This window comes from Prionailurus viverrinus, chromosome B2 (genome assembly GCF_022837055.1).
Source record: "Prionailurus viverrinus isolate Anna chromosome B2, UM_Priviv_1.0, whole genome shotgun sequence".
In the NCBI taxonomy this organism is placed as follows: domain Eukaryota; kingdom Metazoa; phylum Chordata; class Mammalia; order Carnivora; family Felidae; genus Prionailurus; species Prionailurus viverrinus.
The window spans coordinates 70,342,290-70,361,792 of NC_062565.1; the positions used below are offsets into that span (position 1 = coordinate 70,342,290).

The following is a 19,503-nucleotide window of genomic DNA, read 5'->3' on the forward strand; positions in this document are numbered from 1 at the left end:
CCAGTTTCAAAATCTGCAGTCAGCAAGCTGGAAACATGAAAAAGTTGATGGTATAGTTCTATTTCCAGTCCAAAAGACTGAGAACCAGCACAGTTGATGGTGTACAACCTAAAAACCAGTAGCCTTAAGACCCAGAAAGAGGTGAAGACTCAGTTGAGTCTAAAAGCAAGAAAAGACTGATGTCCTAGCTCTAAGGGAGTCAGGCAGAAGGAATGCTCTTACTCAGACTTTTTGTTCTGGTTAGGCCTTCAGTTGATTGGATGAATCCCATTTACCTTAGGGAAGGAAATCTGCCTTACTCAGTCTATTGATTCAAATGTTAATGTCATCCAAAACACCCTTACCAACACAAGGATGTTTGACTAAAACATCGGATTAGCCCCTGGCCCAGTCTACTTGATACATAAAACTAACCACCAACAGCACACTTTGTAATTGTTGCTAAAACCTGGAAATGATGTATTAAATAATAGGAACTGAAATAAATAGGCTGTGGTATGAGGTTTTATATTAATTTTACTAAGAGTTGGGTTATGTTTTATGTTTGCTATAGCTATAAGGAATGTGGAGAACAAAGGCTAAGGAAATGTAGATAAAATTAAGTTTCTTTATAACTTAAAGCCCACTGATAAATACTTGAGACAGAGAGAGAACGACATTCCTCCAGGAACTCCCAACTATCTTAACATTAATGCTTTGCCAAAGGCAGAAAGCAACCTTAGCTTGACAATAGCCAGAATTTCAGGATCCTGTAAATCTTCTTTAACATGAAAACCCTTTTGGAAACTTCATCTCTGCCCTTCATACCCCAGCTTAAAATTATATAATCAATAGCTCCTCACAATGCCCATGCAGCCCTTTCTGCTCATACATCCTGTCCCTGTGTTTTTATACAACTACCTTTTTTGCACTGAAAATGTCACAAATCAGCCCTCAACAAGTACAAAATGATTGAGATCATACCATGGATATTTTCAGACCACAACACTATGAAACTTGAAGTCAATCACAAGAAAAAAAAATTGGAAAAACCACAAATACATGGAGGTTAAAGAATTCTTTTTTGGCCATTTGCTCCCAGATCCCAACATTAAATCACATCATAAGCACTATAGGTTTCACTAACCTCCAATGTCCTTATATTTGTCTACCTTTTTGTCTTTGTGTGCCTCTGAGAAACCCTTAATTTAAATCTGTGTCTTATAGTTCTTTTAGCTATGATCTGCTATTATTCTGAAGTCTTGTTGATGTAGTCGTAAGACATTAGGTGAGGGAAGGGGAAGTATTCTATAATCTTCTGAATTAAATCTCAATCTTTTAGTGGACCTGTGTTCCTGGGCTGTGACCTTCACATTATGTTTCTTACCTTTTCTCTCCCTCTCCCCTCTCCTCTCTTGTGTTTAGGGAACACAAGAGCCAGAGCTGCATTTAGCTAATTGTCCTTGCCCCAGGTAGATAAGGTTCTGGTGAAGTTGTTTCCTTTGGGAAAAAGTTCTTTTTCATAGTTTGGACATATTTCAAAATGGTTACTTTCCCCCTACCGCTGCCAGAAACATGAGGGGATTTGTCCCTGATCTTCACTATGAGAACCTAGCAGGATTCCTAGAGGTAATAATTGATGAGGTTTTGGAGGTGATAGTGGGGTTCATGGGGCCCAGAGCCAACAACCAAGAAAGAATTCTTGAAGATGTGTTTGGTACAAAAAGGGGATTTTATTAAAGCATGGGGATAGGACCTGTGGACAGGAAGAGCTGCCCTAAGACCATGAGGAGAGACTGGTTATACACTATGGAGTTGGGGGAGGTAAAGTCCAGGGGAAGTTTCCATTGAGATTTTCATATGCTAACGAATACTCACAGGATATTGATGGCCTAGCTCTCGACAAGCCAAGGTTGTTTTTCTCTCAAGTAAAGCATTAGCATTAAGACAGTAGGGAGTTCCTGGAGAAAGGCTCTACTCTGCACCACCGCCCCCCCCCAACACCTCAAGTGTTTTCAAATGGGCTGCAGGTTATAAGGAAATTTAATTTTATCTGCCATTTCCTTCCGCCTTTGTTTCCCACATCAATACCCATGAAAGTGTGGGGATCTGACTGTGGCCTCCAGGAGTTTCTCACTCTCACACATTTTCACCAAGACTAAGCCTCTAACAATTGGTCAAAATTCTTTACTCCAACAGTTTTATGGCTATAATATCTTCTGCTGTATGTAAGCTGACCTTGGTTGAGATTGTCTATATTACTATTTCTCTCCAGATTTCAAGGCTTACTCTGGACCCTATTTCTCTAATGGGTCCAAGAAAAGTGGCTTATTTTCAGTTTTTCATGGGAGTAATGACTTCTAAGCTCTTGACACATTGGAACTGAAAGCAGAACTTCATAGCTTCTCTATCATTACTCAATTGCAATTAAAGGGAAACCCATAGACTCCATATTTTTCTTCTAAATTCTCCCTACCTTATATCATGGGATTAATTATGAAATTAGTTTCAATATCTTTAATTCTCAGCATTTTATTAGTCTCTTCTTTGGCAGCGGGGGAGGGGGAATCTTACAATCATACATTTCAAAGTATAACCAAAACATTTTTTGTAAGCAGAAATTACAGTTAAAATATAAACATTAAAGTGTGGTTTGTCATGTTTTGAAATTTAAGAACAGAGAAATAATACAAATAATACCAATCTGGGGCTTCTCACTTTATTGCTCATCTAAATTTTATAGACTGTTGAGCATATAAATACTATCCACTGGTGACATAAGAAGCAATAAGTACTCACAGAAATGTATTAATAAATACTGATTTTTTTTTTAAAGTAGTTCATCTATATAAACTGTCTTTTGGTAGCAAATGATAAAGCTAAAGATTGTGGTTGTTTTTATTCTGTGGATCATTATGCAGATAATAAAATTCTAATTCTCCCTTGTAAAAGATTGGGAATATGCAACTTTTATTTCTTCTCAGGGAGGTAATATTGTAACATCTTATTTATCATTGTCCTTATGAGTAATATATCCATATTCATTTCAGCCTTTGAAATTTTACACCTAACTTTTGTACAGGTAATACATTCATATGATTCAAAAATTATTAACATAGAGAATAAAATGTCTCTTCATCTCCATCTCTATTCTTTTGGCTTCTGTTCCTATATATTACTATAATTAGTATGTAAGTACAAATAAAAAAATCCAATATTTGTTCACAGATTGAACATTAGGTTTTCACCTAAGTAATTTAAAGGTTGAATTCCATCAACTGAAATGGGTAAGACTTTTAAGTAGAGTAGATTTGTGGAAAAAGTCCCAAAGTCCCACTTTGGATATTTATGCTACAGATTCCTACAAGATATCCAAGAAAATAGATTGAGTAGGCAGTTGGACATGTGTATGGAGTCCACCATAGAAAATCAGGCTAGAGACATACTTTTGAGAATTATCATCAGGGATTCGATAGTATTTAAAGCCATGAGACTAGGTGAGATTACTGAGAGAGAATGTATTTGACAAAGAGAACCAAGCATTGAGCCATAGACACTACAACATTAAGCATGAGGATGTGGGGCCAGCTGTAGAGACTGTGATGAAAACAAGTGGTAGGAAGAAAGGGATGATCAGCTGGATCAAATGCTGCTAATAGGCCAGGTAATAGGAGAACCAGAAGAGGATTATTTGATTCATCAACATTAAAAACATTAGTGATCCTGACAAGAGAAATTTTAGTGGAGAGATGGAGGGAAAAGTCATGTTGGAGTAGGATCAAGACAGAATGGAAGAAATAGAAATAGAGATACCAAATATAGATAATTCTTGTTATGTTAGTATTTTGTCTTCTAATTTTCTTCAATCTGTCTAATTTTCTTTTAGGGGATCCACTAGCTTGATTAAAGTGATGATTGATCTCACGGTGGATATATAATCCCTCTTAACTAAATCCTCTCTCCCTTTAGAAAAATTTCTGCATCTACAGGATGTTTCCCATAACTAGCCTTCTGATCAGGCTGGCTTCCTCTTTTGGACTGAGTCCCTATGTCTTTTATGCAGGGTGTAATCTGCTGCCTCAGGAGACAGTCCAGTATTTTCCAAGCTCTTAGCATTGCCTCTCTGTGCTTTCAGGGATATAGTACCACTTTCTGCACAAGAGATAATGCTTGTCCTCAATGGCTTATTTTTAGTCCTTTCTGCATCATATCTAGAAATTATTTGGCATAGGTGGCATAATAATTCATTTCTGCATGGTGTTCAAGACATATAATTTTTTGTACCAATTGTAATAATCTTTTGGTCATTTTTGTTTAATTTGTAGGAGGAAGGCAAAGACATAGTAATAATCCATGTTCATACCACATTTTCTGTAAGTTTGGCTCTATAAAATCATACTTCAGCTACTTGCTATATGACTGACCTTAGGCAAGTTACTAAACTTTTCTAAGACTCAGTTTCATTATGCATAAAGTCACTGATGACACATAAAGGGTTACCGTGAAAATTTCAGTGCTTGGCACAAGTTAAACTCTCTTTAAGCTTCTGCCACTTTGGAAACACACAAAGATATTCAAGATATATGAGCACCACTGTTTGTCTGTTATTGGCAACCCTAAAGGCATCTTTAAACACTGGGAGAAGACAAGTTGATTGAACATACAATGCAAAGGAACATTGTTTTCCTTATTTCAGAGATGTATTGGCAGGAGGTATAAGAGATACATTTTACTGCCAAGACTTTAAAAAAAAATAGTTCTGGAAAAATTTACAGAAATCTTTCCATAAATAGGACACATTACAGAATCATGTTATGAAGATTAAAAACATGATAGCAGAGCACCAAGGGGCATACAGCTCTTGGATTCTGTGATTAAAGGAAACATTTTTTGTGTAGCCCTAAAATTAATTTAGAATACTTTCAATGCCTTTAGGCATATGACAGAATAACATAAGGTCACACTCTTTAAAGATGCAATCATCACTAAATCCAACTTCTTCATGCTGGCTGCAATTTAGTTGTTTTTCCTTTAAGAACTGTTCTAATTCAGGGAATTAATAAGCAAATCTTAGTATTGAAATGTTCCTGCCTTACAAATTATATTGCAGCTCTCCAGTGAATGTAGTAGAATACTAGCAAGATTTTTTTTAATTAGTGAATTTTAGAAAAACAAAAATTTACATCGTGCATCTTATTTTTAAATTTTTAAACATTACCCCCAGAGCCCTGATTTCTGTTTTATTCAACATATCAATTAATTTTCTAACTTACATTTAGGAAACCAATTTTGTTTTTGTCAACAATATTAGTTTCAAAATTGAAAACAAAAAATATATTTTTATAGTTGTCTTTATAAATATTAGCACATAATGGTTACGAGACTGATTTTTTCAAAATAATTTCACTTTTAAAGTTTCAAAATACTTACATCTGAAAAGTTAGGAAAAAAGAAAACATGGGGGAAAATGGATATTCATTCTTTAATCTATTCGGCAAACATTTATCGAATGGCTGTCCTTTGAAAGTTCCTAAACTCTGCAAAAGAACTATCTTATGGAAAAGCCAGTAAATAAACAGATAATAAAACAATTTAAAAATTGCTGTCACAGAGGAAGTGGTTGGATGGAGGAAGACTGAGACCCAGACAAGGGAAGCAGAATAACTGTGGGTGCATAGAGATGACTTTCCAGATCACTGAGCTGCATGTTAAAAGTGAAGGATGTGGAATGGACATTACAGAGAGGAGTAGCATTTGCAAATATTCAAGACATGAGGAAATTGGTGTGCTTGGAATAAAGAGTAAGAGGTGGAGAATGGCACGTTTAAGGCTGTAGAACCCTAATGAAGAAAAATGTCTTTTGGACCAATACCATGTGATTTCACTCATGTGGAATTTAAGAAACAAAACAGACAAACAAAGAGAGGGAGAAACCAAGAAACAGACTCTTAACTACAGACAACAAACTGATGAATACCAGAGGAGAGGTGGATGGGGGGATGGGTTAAATAGGTGATGAGGATTAAAGTGTGCACTGTTGTGATGAGCACCGGGTGATGTGTGGAAGTGTTGAATCACTATATTGTACACTGGAAACTAATGTAACACTTAATATTAATTGTGCTGGAATTAAAAACTTTTTAAAAACAGAAAAATGTCTTTCATTGCATGGAATCTTGATTGAATCATTGGCAGGAACCCGTTAACTTGTCAGTCTCTTATTACTGAAAGAGCTGCTTCTCAGAATGATAATGGGCATCTTAAGGCAAAGTAGCCTGATAATGGCTGACAGGTCAAGATAAGAACCAGAAGGTGATCATATAATTCAGCAACATTACATCACTAATAACCTTGAAAGTTTAAAATAGATGTCATGAGCAAAGTTAGAGGAGTAGACCAATGAATCTAGAAGAATCCCTAAGCTGTATTGAGGGCCTACCTGTGGTTGATAACTATAAAAACAAAATTTATATAAGGATACACACAGTAGATAGAGGTTAAAAAAAAACATTGAGGATAATCTAAGTCCTTACCATTAAAAACACTTTCCCAAAGGGATTTAACTAGGGGTTTTCTATAGATGAGCTCTAAACTACATAGGGAGCTCCATCCTCAGAATTCAAGAGCAAAGTCAGAAAATGTCATTGTATGATATTGAAAGCAATCATCATCTTCATAAAACATGTGTTTATTCATTTTCAAAGGTAAGTCACAGAAAGTATTGGTTTGTGGAAGCTCTGTTGATAACACTAATGTGGTCACAATTACTATCAAGTGAATAATCAGTCTCCCCAAACTCATTAAGTATTTAATATAAGGTAACTTGGGAGTAATGAATTGTGATATGTCTAAAAAGTTGGTGACAGAACACTAAGATGGCAGCTTAATACATAAAGTGTTAGAGGTGAATGTTTAATAAATAGAAGTATTCAAAGTAGTATTCATGAATACTACAGGTTTTGCAAAATGGTCAACAGATTCGTGCAGTTTAAATAAAATACTCCCACTTTTAAACATACATATATGCATGTGTATTCATACATATATGCATACATACATGTGAACATATAAAAATATATGTGTATGGATAGATAAATGTTGTTTTTATCTGAAAAAAATTAACGCTTACTATCATTTAATCCAGAGATGTACACTGACTTCTTAATTGGTCCATGTCCAAATAGTTCCACCGTCTGGGAAAAGGGTGATATACACCCAAATATTAAGGTATTAGCAGAGGCACCCTTATTTCCTCTTTCATCATAATGCACACATTTCTGTCCACAAATGAAGAGTCATTCTAAGCAGAGGATAAACACAACTGTTGAAAGATTAGGAAATAAAAATGAGCACATTCATTCAGGAAGCTATGAACCATATGATGCTATAGGAATGTAGAGAGAATGTGGACGAGTGAGGAGATGAAGTAGAAATACAATTGTAAATGTTGTGGTATTGATATTAAGCATAAGTTTTCCATCTTTACCTGTCTCTCCATTCAAGAAGCTAGTGGGCTCTGTGCTCATTTGGGGGGCGAGATGTGGCAGAGAAGAAAACAGGACAAGACCTGTAAGTCTTTATAATTTTTATTTTCAGGACTTATATGCATCAATTAGGGAGAAGTTTCCCGGTATAAACAATATATATTGAGGGAAGCCAAAGGCAGCAGGAGGCTCCTATCTGTGACACCCAAGAATAAAAAGACATCCCTTGAACTGTAGAGAGAACAGAAGGTAGAGATACATAGAGGAGAGAGAAAGGGAGGAAGTGAAAAAGTGAGAAAAACATAAAGAGAAAAAAAGAGAGAGCAGTGTTGGTGGGTCTTGGGACTAGGACAGCCTTCTGGCAGATCACAGGGGATCTAGCAAGTCACCACAGACAGGTGTACAGTTTGTCTAGGAAGATGGAGCCCTGGACAATTTCTCCAAAATATTCTGTGTTCCATTTGGCACAGGATAGTTGAAGTCACTGGACCTGGAGTAGCCAAACCAACTGGGTAATGTGTATTTCACTGTCAGACTACTGGAGCAAAGCCAAAGAGTAAGTACATTGTTCTCCTTCCCCCAACTCTTGCTTTGACATAACACTCTAGGATATAGGGAGTGTTGGTGACCCTCGAAGGGACTGAGATTCTTCACCCACAGTGATAAAATAGAGACAGAAATTAAGTCAAATTATAGAAAATTAAGTTGATTTTGAGATCAGATATGTAATATAATTGGATAACTATAAGGATTTTGGTCTTAATCTGGAAAGTAATTGAAAACCATTATAAGAATTTAAGTACAGGAATTTAGCATCACAGTTTTGTTTTGATTTTTGTCTTCCAACAGTTTATCAGAAAGAATGTAGACATTAAAAAAATTCCCACTGTCATAGATATAAATTGAGGTTTTCAGCCTGGGACAAGCTAAATCAAAAAAAGAAATAAAAAATCCAATAGTGTATCAGCATTTTTTTCACTCATTTGCCATACTGACAGTTCAAATACAAATTTGGTCTAAATGTACAGACTCTCAAGCAACAATGTACAAAAGTTTAAGGGTCAAACATACCAAATGTACAGTCTTCAAAACCATCTAATTTAGGGCATTTACTACTGTTAGCTAAGATACATCTGGAACAAGTGATCACTTACAAAAATGTGAAGTAATTTTTTTTTGAAAAATAAAACTTTATTGAAATAATCCTGGAAGATATACTTGAGGAACAAGTTACCAAAGTATCAAACAATTTGTTTCATCAGCCACTTTGAGTCCATGTTCTAAAATCTAAAGTTTAGGGGTGCCTGGGTGGCTCAGTCGGTTAAGCGTCTGGCTTCGGCTCAGGTCATGATCTCACAGTCCGTGAGTTCGAGCCCGGCGTCAGGCTCTGTGCTGACAGTGCAGAGCCTGGAGCCTGCTTCAGATTGTGTGTCTCCCTCTCTCTCTGCCCCTCCCCTGCTCATGCTCTGCCTCTCTCTGTCTCAAAAATAAATAAAAACATTACAAATTTTTTTTAAAAAATAAAATCTAAAGTTTAGTTATCTTTCTTCTAAGCCAAGACCTTCCTAACATTTCAGTATCTATGTTCTGAAGCAAAGGAGACTGAGGTGAAATGTTTTCATTTATCACAACTGCTGTATCAATTGCCTAGGACTTCAACACCATCATGGTAGTCTGAGAAAAGTTCATGTATAGGGCTATTGCTTTAGCTGACTTAAAATTGTCCCACACAATGGTACCTATCACTTTGGTGAAGCCTTTAAAATAATAAACAGGTTGAAAAAATGGGTCAAAGGGGGCAAATACAGCATCTGCCTTTAGAGCTATCAACTCAGGAATTCTCTTAATTATGAAATCTTACAGAGAAGTTATTTTTCTTCCTCAAAATCCAGTGATGACAACATTTCTTACTCCAGAGCTGGCGTTTTTACATCATCACTGTCTTGTGAATCATCATCTCCATCTACTTCTGGTCAATCTACATCCTCCTCACCACGCTGTTGTTCATCATCTCAGAGGAATGATCAAAATTAGACATATCTTCATCTGAATCATCTTCCCAGGCTCTCCAGCTACTAAAGTCCACACTGACCCAGTTAAGCTTTGCCCTTTCTTTTGTCAACCTTGTCCATGACTGGCCAGATTCACCTTTGGTAAACAAAATAAAATCGCCCTGTCCATTCTTTTATGCTTGGGATCATTTGGATCAATACAGTGAAAAAGATCAATCTCATTGAAATGTTTAAAATTATCACTTCCTCCAGAACAACTGATGGGAAGTTTGGATTTTTCTAAATTTACATTAACATCTTCACTGTCTTCAACACAAAATCAGTGAAGACGTACTCCCTTGATCCTACCACTTTGCAGCAGCAGGCTGCATGGTGAACCCGACAGGGGGACCTGATGAAAGGGTGGGCAGTTCTCTCTGACTCCTCTGGGGTCCCTTCCTCTTCTTGTTTCTCTCAGGCTACAGGGCAGTGTCCCCCTGGATCCCCAGAATGCACCACGCATGGAGAGAGTGACAACTCTGATCCCAGGAGAAAAGGAAGGTGCCAGACTCACAGTTCCCTATTTGTATAGGGGACTGTCATGGAGGAGATAATAGAGGTGAAATATGGCAAAACATGTTTCCTGATGAATGGAAAGATACATCCTTTATTGTACGTTAACAAAATTGGGCCGTTACTCTTTAAAAATCAGTATCTTCTTGAGGTTTACAGTGTTCTAGAAATTGAAGTCAACAGCGGGAGAGTGAAGTGAGTCAGCTCATTGTGTGTTTTTCTCCATAGGAAGCACTGGAGAAGCTGATCATATGGATTTGGGGTTTGGGCAAAAAAGGGGGCAATGATTTGAGAATATTGGCAAGAGTGTTCTTGTAATGATGAACCAGAGGACTTACTCTGTTAGAAGAGAACCATCAAAGAAAACTTGCACCAGAGTTAAGCAGGCAAGTAAGACTCTTCAAGTCTTACTACAGAGGGGAGAGACTGAACTCTACTCCACTGAAACAAAAGTTAAGAGGGATTTTAAGTGCTGAGGTGTGCTAGTGAAAAAGTACTGGAGGGTGGGGTTGGCCAATGGAATGTGTCCAGCACATTGAACCATTCCTAAGTGTGAAAATGGTTTTCTTTGTGATTAAGCCAGCTGCATTTGTTAATAAGCACTTATCAAGTTAGGCTTTTATCCTCCAATGGGAAATAGGATACTATCTTTCTTGATGGTTACCTTTCAAAGAGATAACTCCTAGGACCTTGAGAAAGACATTCCTGGATTGCAAAACTGGTTAGAAGCCGGGAGAAGGTTTATGTACATTTCAAAAGGGTGGAGAAAGAATTTGCAATTACAAGTATTTACAGTAAATGCTCTGAGAAAAGGGAGGTTAAGGGCCTATAGTAAGGAAGAAACCTGTCTAAAGTTCAGTCTAGCTGAGGGGAAGGGTAAGGCTATCTTGGTCCCAGTGAATAGAAAAGGTGGTAAGAGACATAGAAATCACATCAGGATAAATGGATTATAGCTCCCTATTTGGTCAAATAATTTTAAGTGGTAGCATATTGTTGGGAGTTAGTAGGAAATACAGGTCTTAGAGAGTAGTGACTTTTTTTTGTGAGTTGTGTGTGTGTGTTGTTTTGTTTCTGTTTTTTTGTTTTGTGACATAAGCTTTTCTGCTCCAGGAAGGAAAAAGTTGGTGTATTAGAAGTAAAAATGGTTTGCATGTAAGGCAATCTGACATTTGTTCTCAGAGTTCCTCCTGGCCCTTTTTGTACTTGAGTGAATCCTCTGAAGCAAGTAAATTAACTCTGTAAATTGTGCCATAGTAAATAAACCTCAAGAAAAGGGAGAAAATGATCTAGGACACACACACCAAGTATCAAAAGATGTCCTATATATTCTCATGGTTTATCTCATTTAATCTTCACAACTCTTAGAATTAAATAAGAATCAGTCCATATTTATGGATGAAGGAACTAAATATGATGCAGTTCTTAAAAGTTGTTTAATATATTAATCTTAGTGTTCTTTGGTACTAATGAAGACCTCTTCATTGTCGTTGTCACTATGGAATATGGAACTATGAGACAGAATGCTTCCTATAAAAACAGGAGATCAAACTTGGTTATTGTGAACTTTCTTATCTCTGGTGTGATCACTTCCATGCTACACTTTTCCAAATTCACATTTTCTTGTAATTATTTTACTCATAGACAACCACTGTGTAGATTGTTTTACTCCAGGGAGGGTCACTGCCAACATCTTGTGGAAACACTTTTTTTTTTAATATTAACATAAAGCATGCTGATTTATAGCCATTAACCAAAGAATATACCAATAAGAACCTAACTAGTAAATTTGCTAAAATACTTTTTTACTTGAAGCCCCACATTTTAGTAGAATCGTTTACTTTAATATTCAATTTACATTCTCTTAAAGCATTTTCTCCATCCATCTCTAAAGTTGATCTATACAGGTTACTTTCATTTTAATAACACACTCTAAATCTACTTGATAGATGTAGAGGAGAAAATACAGTTCGTCTGACCTTAAATTGTAATTCTTTAGAAGCAAACACTGTATTTTCTCCATTTCAATTTTATAGCAACTGACAACTTAAAGTGTTCCATTGATATGAATATTATCTTACAGGATTTTGATGATATTACATTTGGTAATATAAAAAATGTCTGTTTATTTTAACTACAAATCAGCTTTAAGGCTTTGTCTTCAATATCAAATACCTTTCCAATTCAAATTGCTTTTTTTTTTTTATAAGTACTGTCTAAATACAATAGGTGCATCATGTTAAAAAAAGTCAAACTGGTTGACTCTGGCTGGGTGTTGATTACCAGAGAATGAAATAATATCAATGGCATAGCTGGGCTCCAGAAAATTGCTAAAATAAATTTAATTCATACTGAAACATCCAAAATCACATTTATTAAATCATATGCAAGCCCACTCAGTTTAAAGTGTGCAATAACTTGTTTTTATTCTGTGAAGATTGCCAGAGTTTTGGATGTGGTTGTCAATCCTCAACATTTTCTGAAAAATGATCTGAGTTGTATGGATCTATTCCATGCATTTAAGGAAAGAGAGTAAATAATACACTTACGGACCAATCGATCCCACCTGTGATAACTATTCTGCCTTACTGCATCAGAGAACATTGTCTTCACTCATAGACCAGTGAGTAGTCATCAGGCTCGCATCTTGTGGGGCTTCACCTCAACATGGATATTGCATAAACTACTAGAGTTCTCCTCACTTCACTTATTTTTGTTGTTGTTGTTGTTAGGAAAATACTCTGGCAAATTGCCACTACACTGTGGGAATTTCGTAAGAATTTGAAATGATATTTGCCAAGTGCACAGCCTAGGTGAATAAGCAGAATGACATGCAAAATCACCAAAATTCAAAAGGGATTTTATAACTTTACCGCTTTGTACTTACTGACTTTGATTTTAATATCATTTCCAAAGGAATTATTTTGCTTATGACTTTATTTTGAAATAACATGTAGTAAGTAGTAAATATAGATATAAAATAGCATAGATAAAAGAGGAATTGCGTGTACTCCAAAACTCCCAATGGGAGTGTTTATATTACATCAGCTTGGCTAATCTGGAACTACATTTCTCAGAATCATCTTCCCTGTATAGTTCCAGGTTAGCTTTGGCCACAAGAGAAATTTGCATAAGAATTGGACCAGTGAATCAGCAACCATCAACTCCCTAAAGGTCATCATTGTAGGACACAGAGAAAGACAGTTGTGGAAGGGCTGGTGGGTCCCAGTTTACCCTCGCTTTGAATTTTGCTCTTCTTCCTGTCCATTGACCCTGCCTCCCAGGCCCAATAATGCTTGGCTGTGAATTCACAGGGGCAGTAACTGTAAACAGGCAGCAGCTTTCCTGATACTTCTATACCAGCAGCCACCACAGCTTATACCAGCAGCTGGAAGTTGTTTTCAGATTTCCTAGAAGCTTTACCATCGCACCCCCTGTGCCAGTGCTTCAGGAGAACTACTTAGCGACTTCTAATGATTTCTAATCTTCCAGCTTCCCTTTGTGGACTTACTTTCTCAATTCCTCCTACAATTGTGAAATGTCTAATTCTGATAATAAATTCCTGATTGCATACTCATAGCGGATCTGTTTCCTTGATTAAAGCCTGACTAATCTATTGATAATATTTTCATTAGTATTCATTAGTACACTTCTTCTCTATTATTTTTTAACAATTAATTCAGTCAACATTTGACAGTCATTTTTTAATTCTTCCTCCCTCCTTCCTTCCTTTCTCCCGTTCCTTGGTTTCTTTCCTGTTTGTCTTTATCAGAAAGTAAACAGTATGAGAGCAGCGACTTATGTCTTGTTTCTCCAACATGCCTCCTACACCTGCAACACATCACCGTTGTTTCTTGTACAACAACAATTATTAAATAATTTGAATAAATAGTATTAAAATGGTGTGATTTAATAATCAAATTCTTAAGATTATCTGTTTTCCTAATGAACATTCTGATTAATTATTTGAATCTGAGTTCCCACTATCTTCATCAGTCTCCCTATAGTTAAATGCAACCCAATGTTGTGTGAACATAATACAATTTGCCTCCATTTACAGGAATGTTCATTGCCTTCTAAAAATAATCAATTATGTGATTTTGTAAGTATTTGTAAGTCTAAACATCATTTATAAGAGACTAAATTAAGAAATGACTATGATTATAAATTGCATTTTCTGTTTTCTTTGTAAAATATTTGGCTTTCTTAACATCCTTACTCCTTAGGTAACATAGTAATTAGAAATAGTATATTAGTGGACTTAAAAAAGCTTTAAATCAGAAAAGCATTTAATCTGGAATATTGCAGTTATTACATGAAAAAGCTTGAAACACTCATTATTTACTGTTATCCTAAAATGTAATTCTGTGTTGTCCAAATGGTTTTTTAAAAAAAATAGTGTTTTGTTATTTTTCAGAGGAGTTAACTCTGTCTTCAAGAAAACACATCCTAAGTATTCTGATTTCTTTTTTTATTTGAGGCCAGAATTAGTAGAATTAGTAAAAACACTAGTGGAAATAGGTGCAGTGAAACGAATCCTAAAATTCTCGGACATGGTAGTTTATCAATAATCTTTATTTGTTAAAGGTTATTATGGTGAATCAGAGACTCCTAATCAAGACATTTTTAAAATAATGTTAGGACTTGGATACAATTCCTAATTCTGAAGCTTGAGCAATGTAGCTAGAAGACATGGGCTTGTTTGCTGGAAATCTCTTAGCTTGTTTTCTAATATATTTACAATACATAATAATATTTATGCTTGCTGAGGAATTACAGATGTAAAAGATGTTGTAAATAAGCAATATGAATGCTAATATAGTTATTACTAACAATTATTGATCCTGTTGCCCTGTCCAGGTTTTCTTCCCAGGTGTCAGTCCAATTCTACTATTTACCTTTGATAACTCTGTCATATGTGGACCAGCTTCAAATTATCTCTGGTTACGTCCCACATCTTTTACTCAAATGAGAAATGTATAAGAAAGATTTAACGGCTGTATTAGTCATAAAGTCAGCATGGACCCCTGACTTTAGGTACTACCACTCACTGACCTGCTTTACTGGGACCCCAAAATTCCCTTCCTTTTCCAGAAGGACAATATTGCAAATGTGAGCATGTTAAAAATCTGTATTGTAATAAATCTCTAAATGCAGACCCTTTCCACCTAAAAGAAGACTTGTGTTTTCCTTTCTTTCATCTTGAATTTAATTTTATGCCGAGAGCATTCTGTACTATTGAGGCAAACTTATACAAAAGAATAACATTTCAGCATTTTTGTCCATGTATTTTTTTTACTACTCTTAATTTTGCTCTTTCCTCTGCAGCCCTTCCATTATTAAAACTACAAAACAAGGTTAAAGTGTTCTGCTCCAGTGAAAATAATACATTTTTTTTCAAATTCTCAGCGCTAAGTTCCAAAATATACTCTTGACCTTTACAATATAAACAGTATCCTTGAAAATTTTTGAGAGTGATAATGATTTATGTAATTTAAAGTATGAGGGACTGGAGAACTTGCAGCAGGAAGTTTATGCAATGAACTCTAGAGTAAGATAAATGCAAGAGGTAATACCAACTGCTTGCAAGAATAGATCTAAAAGGTTTAAGAGCCTAAACACAATAGAATATATTTCTAGCTCACCTATCTATTCAGTGCAGGTCTTCCCAGTTGATAGGAGGTCTTTTCCATGTGGGGATCCACTGACGTAGGCTCCCTCCATCTTGTGGCTCACTCATCCTCTCACACCTGCTCACTATCTGAAATTCAGACTCAACCAGGTGAAGGGGATATTGAGTGGAGAGGAAAATCACCTGCTCCTAAAAAGCTTTGTTCCCACATGGGTTGCACTCTTATTCAGTTTATAATGAACTTTCACATCAGGAAACCAAGCCATGGTGTTAATCATATCAGGTTTTTGAGGGCTAATATGTTTTTCTATGTTACTAAATGAAAGTATTAAATTATCATATGTTAAGAGTTATCTTTCAATGTCTAATTGGCTCCTGGAGAAGCTTCTCATAGCACTAGCTGGAATGACTCCAAAAGGAGCAGGTGAAAGGAATAGACTTGCCTTCAAGATAAGACACTTGATAAAGGTGAGAGGATCTACCATGAGTCATTAAACAACTTCCAGAAAAGTGTTTTAATATCCTTTGTCAGTAAGCACTTGGTTCTCATTAATCCTTAACTTGAAGATTTTGGTATGTGCTTGTTCCTTCCATTTGAACATAGCTCATGTTTATTATCCCTGGTGCATAGATACATAAACTTTTGAGAATAAGTGACTTTTTTACAAAATTGCATCTAACCCTTGCTTCCCATCTAGTATTCACATGTGAGATGGAAATGTGGCTGTATAAGTGTGTCTGAACCTTCAAATGTTCTGTCCTTCAGCTGTATTTAGGAAAATAGGCAGTTAATTCCATGTTTCCAGTATTAAGTCCTTACTGAGTAATCTACCTTTGAAAGCTAGAAATAGAGAAGAATAAAAGTGCACTTTAGTTGAGACTCTACACCTTGTTTTAGAAATAATTCAAAAAGTGTTCTCCAAAGATTCCTGTAACTGGTTATTCAATCAAACACTAGTCTAGTTATTTCTGTGAAGGGACTTTGCAGATTAAATTAAGATTATGAACCAACTGACCTTAAGATAGGGAGCTTTTCCTGGTAGACTTAATATAATCACACTCTTCCTTAGGAGAAGAAAATAGAAAGATGAGTCAAAATATGTGGTGGAAGACAGCAGAGGAGCAATGAGGCAAAAAAAAGGATGTCAGGGACACATTTTATTTTTTTTACATTTATTTATTTATTTTTGAGAGACAGAGCACAAGTGGGGGATGGGAGGAGAGAGAAGGAGACACGGAATCCGAAGCAGGCTCCAGGCTCGCAACTGTCAGCACAGAACCCAACGCGGGGCTGGAGCTCACAGACGGTGAGATCATGGCCTGAGCTGAAGTTGGACACTCAACCACTGAACCACCCAGGTGCCCCAGGACATCAGAGACATTTAAAGAGTGAGAAGGACTCAATCCACCATTGCTGCCTTTGAAGACAGGAAGGGGGCTATGACCTAAGAAATGCAGGCAACCACTAGAAGACATGGACAATTTCTAGTCAACATCTAACAAAGAAGTAGAAAGCTCAGTTCGACAGCCACAGAAAACTGAATTCTGGCAATATCCTGAATTAGCTTGGAAGTAAACTCAAATCCGAAGTCTCTGGAAGGAAATGCAGTCTTGCCAGTAATTTTGGCTTTTTGAAATCAGAAGTAGAGAACCACATAAACAATGTGCCTGGAATTCTGACCTACAGAACTGTGAGATAAATAAGTGGCTATTATTTTAAGCTGCTGAATTTGTGGTAACTTGTTACATCAGCAACAGAAAAATAATACCTGCTTTTATGGGCCAAGAAAACCAGTATTTTTACATTAGGTAGCATAAACTAGTGGAATGGAAATGACCTACTGGTGTTTCCTGAATTTTTAAAAATCACTTCACCAAATGAGGTTTTTAAAATGTTCACTAGAAACCTTAAGGGTGACTTATCAGAGCCCAGTAATACAATTTCACAAGTATCTAGGACTAAAGGGGAATAAGAACCATATATAACACTGTTTGAATTTTAACTGTATGTTCAATACCTACAGAAACCTCATTACTTCACAGTGATAATATAGCTGATTCCCAATCATCTTGGCTTGTATTGCAGATGTATGTTTTCAGGCTTTGTAGACTAATGACTTTGGTGTGTATTTTCACCCTCTCAAATTCTGATTCTTTTTTTATTTGCTACATGAAACCTTCATATCCCTTATGTTGAATTACATTGACAAAACTGCCTCCAATTGTCAGTGATGATCCATTTGGAGACAACACTGCACTCATATTTGAAAACACTTTCTGAAGAGACATCTGATATATAAAAATGCTTTAAAAATCAATGAACTTTTAGAAACAGTGACAAAATGATAAAGCAGCAAACTTTAAAATCTTAGTGAAGGTTTTTTTTTGTATCAACAAACATTTATTAAGAATCTACTGTGTGAATCGCTTCTCGGCATTTTGGCTAAGATCAAGTGAAGAATCTACTGTGTGTTTAGGATTTAAAAGCTTCTAAGATATAACAGAAAACTAAAGTTAAGTTGGAAACAGATCCAGGTCTGAATCAAATATTCAACTACTTAAAGCATGTAACTTTAGGTAAGTCACCCAACATCTGGGACTTCAGGGGTCTCACCTGTAAAATCAGAACAGCAATAATTACTTCAGAAACTAGCTATGCAGATTTAGTAAAATGATGCATAGGAATATGTCTAGCTGGCATTTATAGCAAGCTGAATAACGGCCTCCAAAGCTATAAGGTTCTAATCCTTGGAAACTGTAAATGTTACTTTTAAGGAAAAAAGGATCTGTGAAAACTAAATTAAGATTCTTGAGATGGAAAAATTATTTTGCATTATCTGCATGGGCTCAAAATGCCAGTGCCCTTAGTTAAATAAATAAATAAATAAATAAATAAATAAATAAACAAACAAAAGCAGAGGATGATTTGACACAGAAGTGCAGAAGGCAGTGCGACCATGGAGGTAGATTAGAGGGATGTGGCCCATAAACCAAGGAATGTCAGCTGCCACCAGAAGCTGGAAGAGACAAGAAACGCATTCTACCCAGGAGCCTCCAAAGGGAGTGCAGCCCTGTTGATACCTTGATATCATCTCAGTGAAACTGATTTGGGATTTCTGCTGTCCAGAACCATGAAAGAATTAATTTCCATTTTGTTTCTAGTTATCAAGTTTGTCAAATTTGTTAAAGAAGCCACAGGAAACTGACTAATGCTCAATGAAAGTTAGTTTGCTTTCCCATCTTTGGACAAGCTTTGTCTGTATTTGTATTACCCCATTGGGACTTTCATTCCATTTTCATCATTGGAAACTAGATATCATATCCAATGAGATATAACTGCAGACTAACTCTTTCACCCAGTTGCCATTTTCCTCAATAAATTTATTTGGTTAAAGTTATTCCTCACCTATTCATTAACAACCAACTATCTGCTAGCCATTGTAGTAGGGAGTATAGAGGATGAAAAGATGGACCAAGTCTCTACCCTGAAAGAATTTGTAACCTGCTTTAGTAGTTACACTTGCATCAGACAATTTGCACTAAATAGGTGAAACATTTTCAGAAAATCAAAGGTGGGAAAGAATTATTCATTCTAGAGAATCAAGAAAGGCTTTATGGAAGAATTCACCTTTGATCTATATCTTCAAGACAGCTATACTTTATGCAGATGCAGAGATGGTACAGGAAAGAACAGTAAACAATGGAGGAATTATCAGCAAGCTTAATATATGGCACCATACAATGCCCAGCAAAATGTGGGAGGAAAAGCTATTTAACCAGACAGATAGAGAAACATATTCAAGCCAAACAGTCTCTCTAGATATTGTCCAATCACTTCACATATTTT

At 36.1% G+C, this 19,503-nt stretch overlaps 1 pseudogene; it reads right to left on the bottom strand.

The window, feature by feature from the left end:
- Window positions 1–9,279: 9,279 nt before the first annotated feature.
- On the bottom strand, window positions 9,280–9,846 carry LOC125166151 (prostaglandin E synthase 3-like; annotated as a pseudogene).
- Between the last annotated feature and the right edge of the window lie 9,657 nt (window positions 9,847–19,503).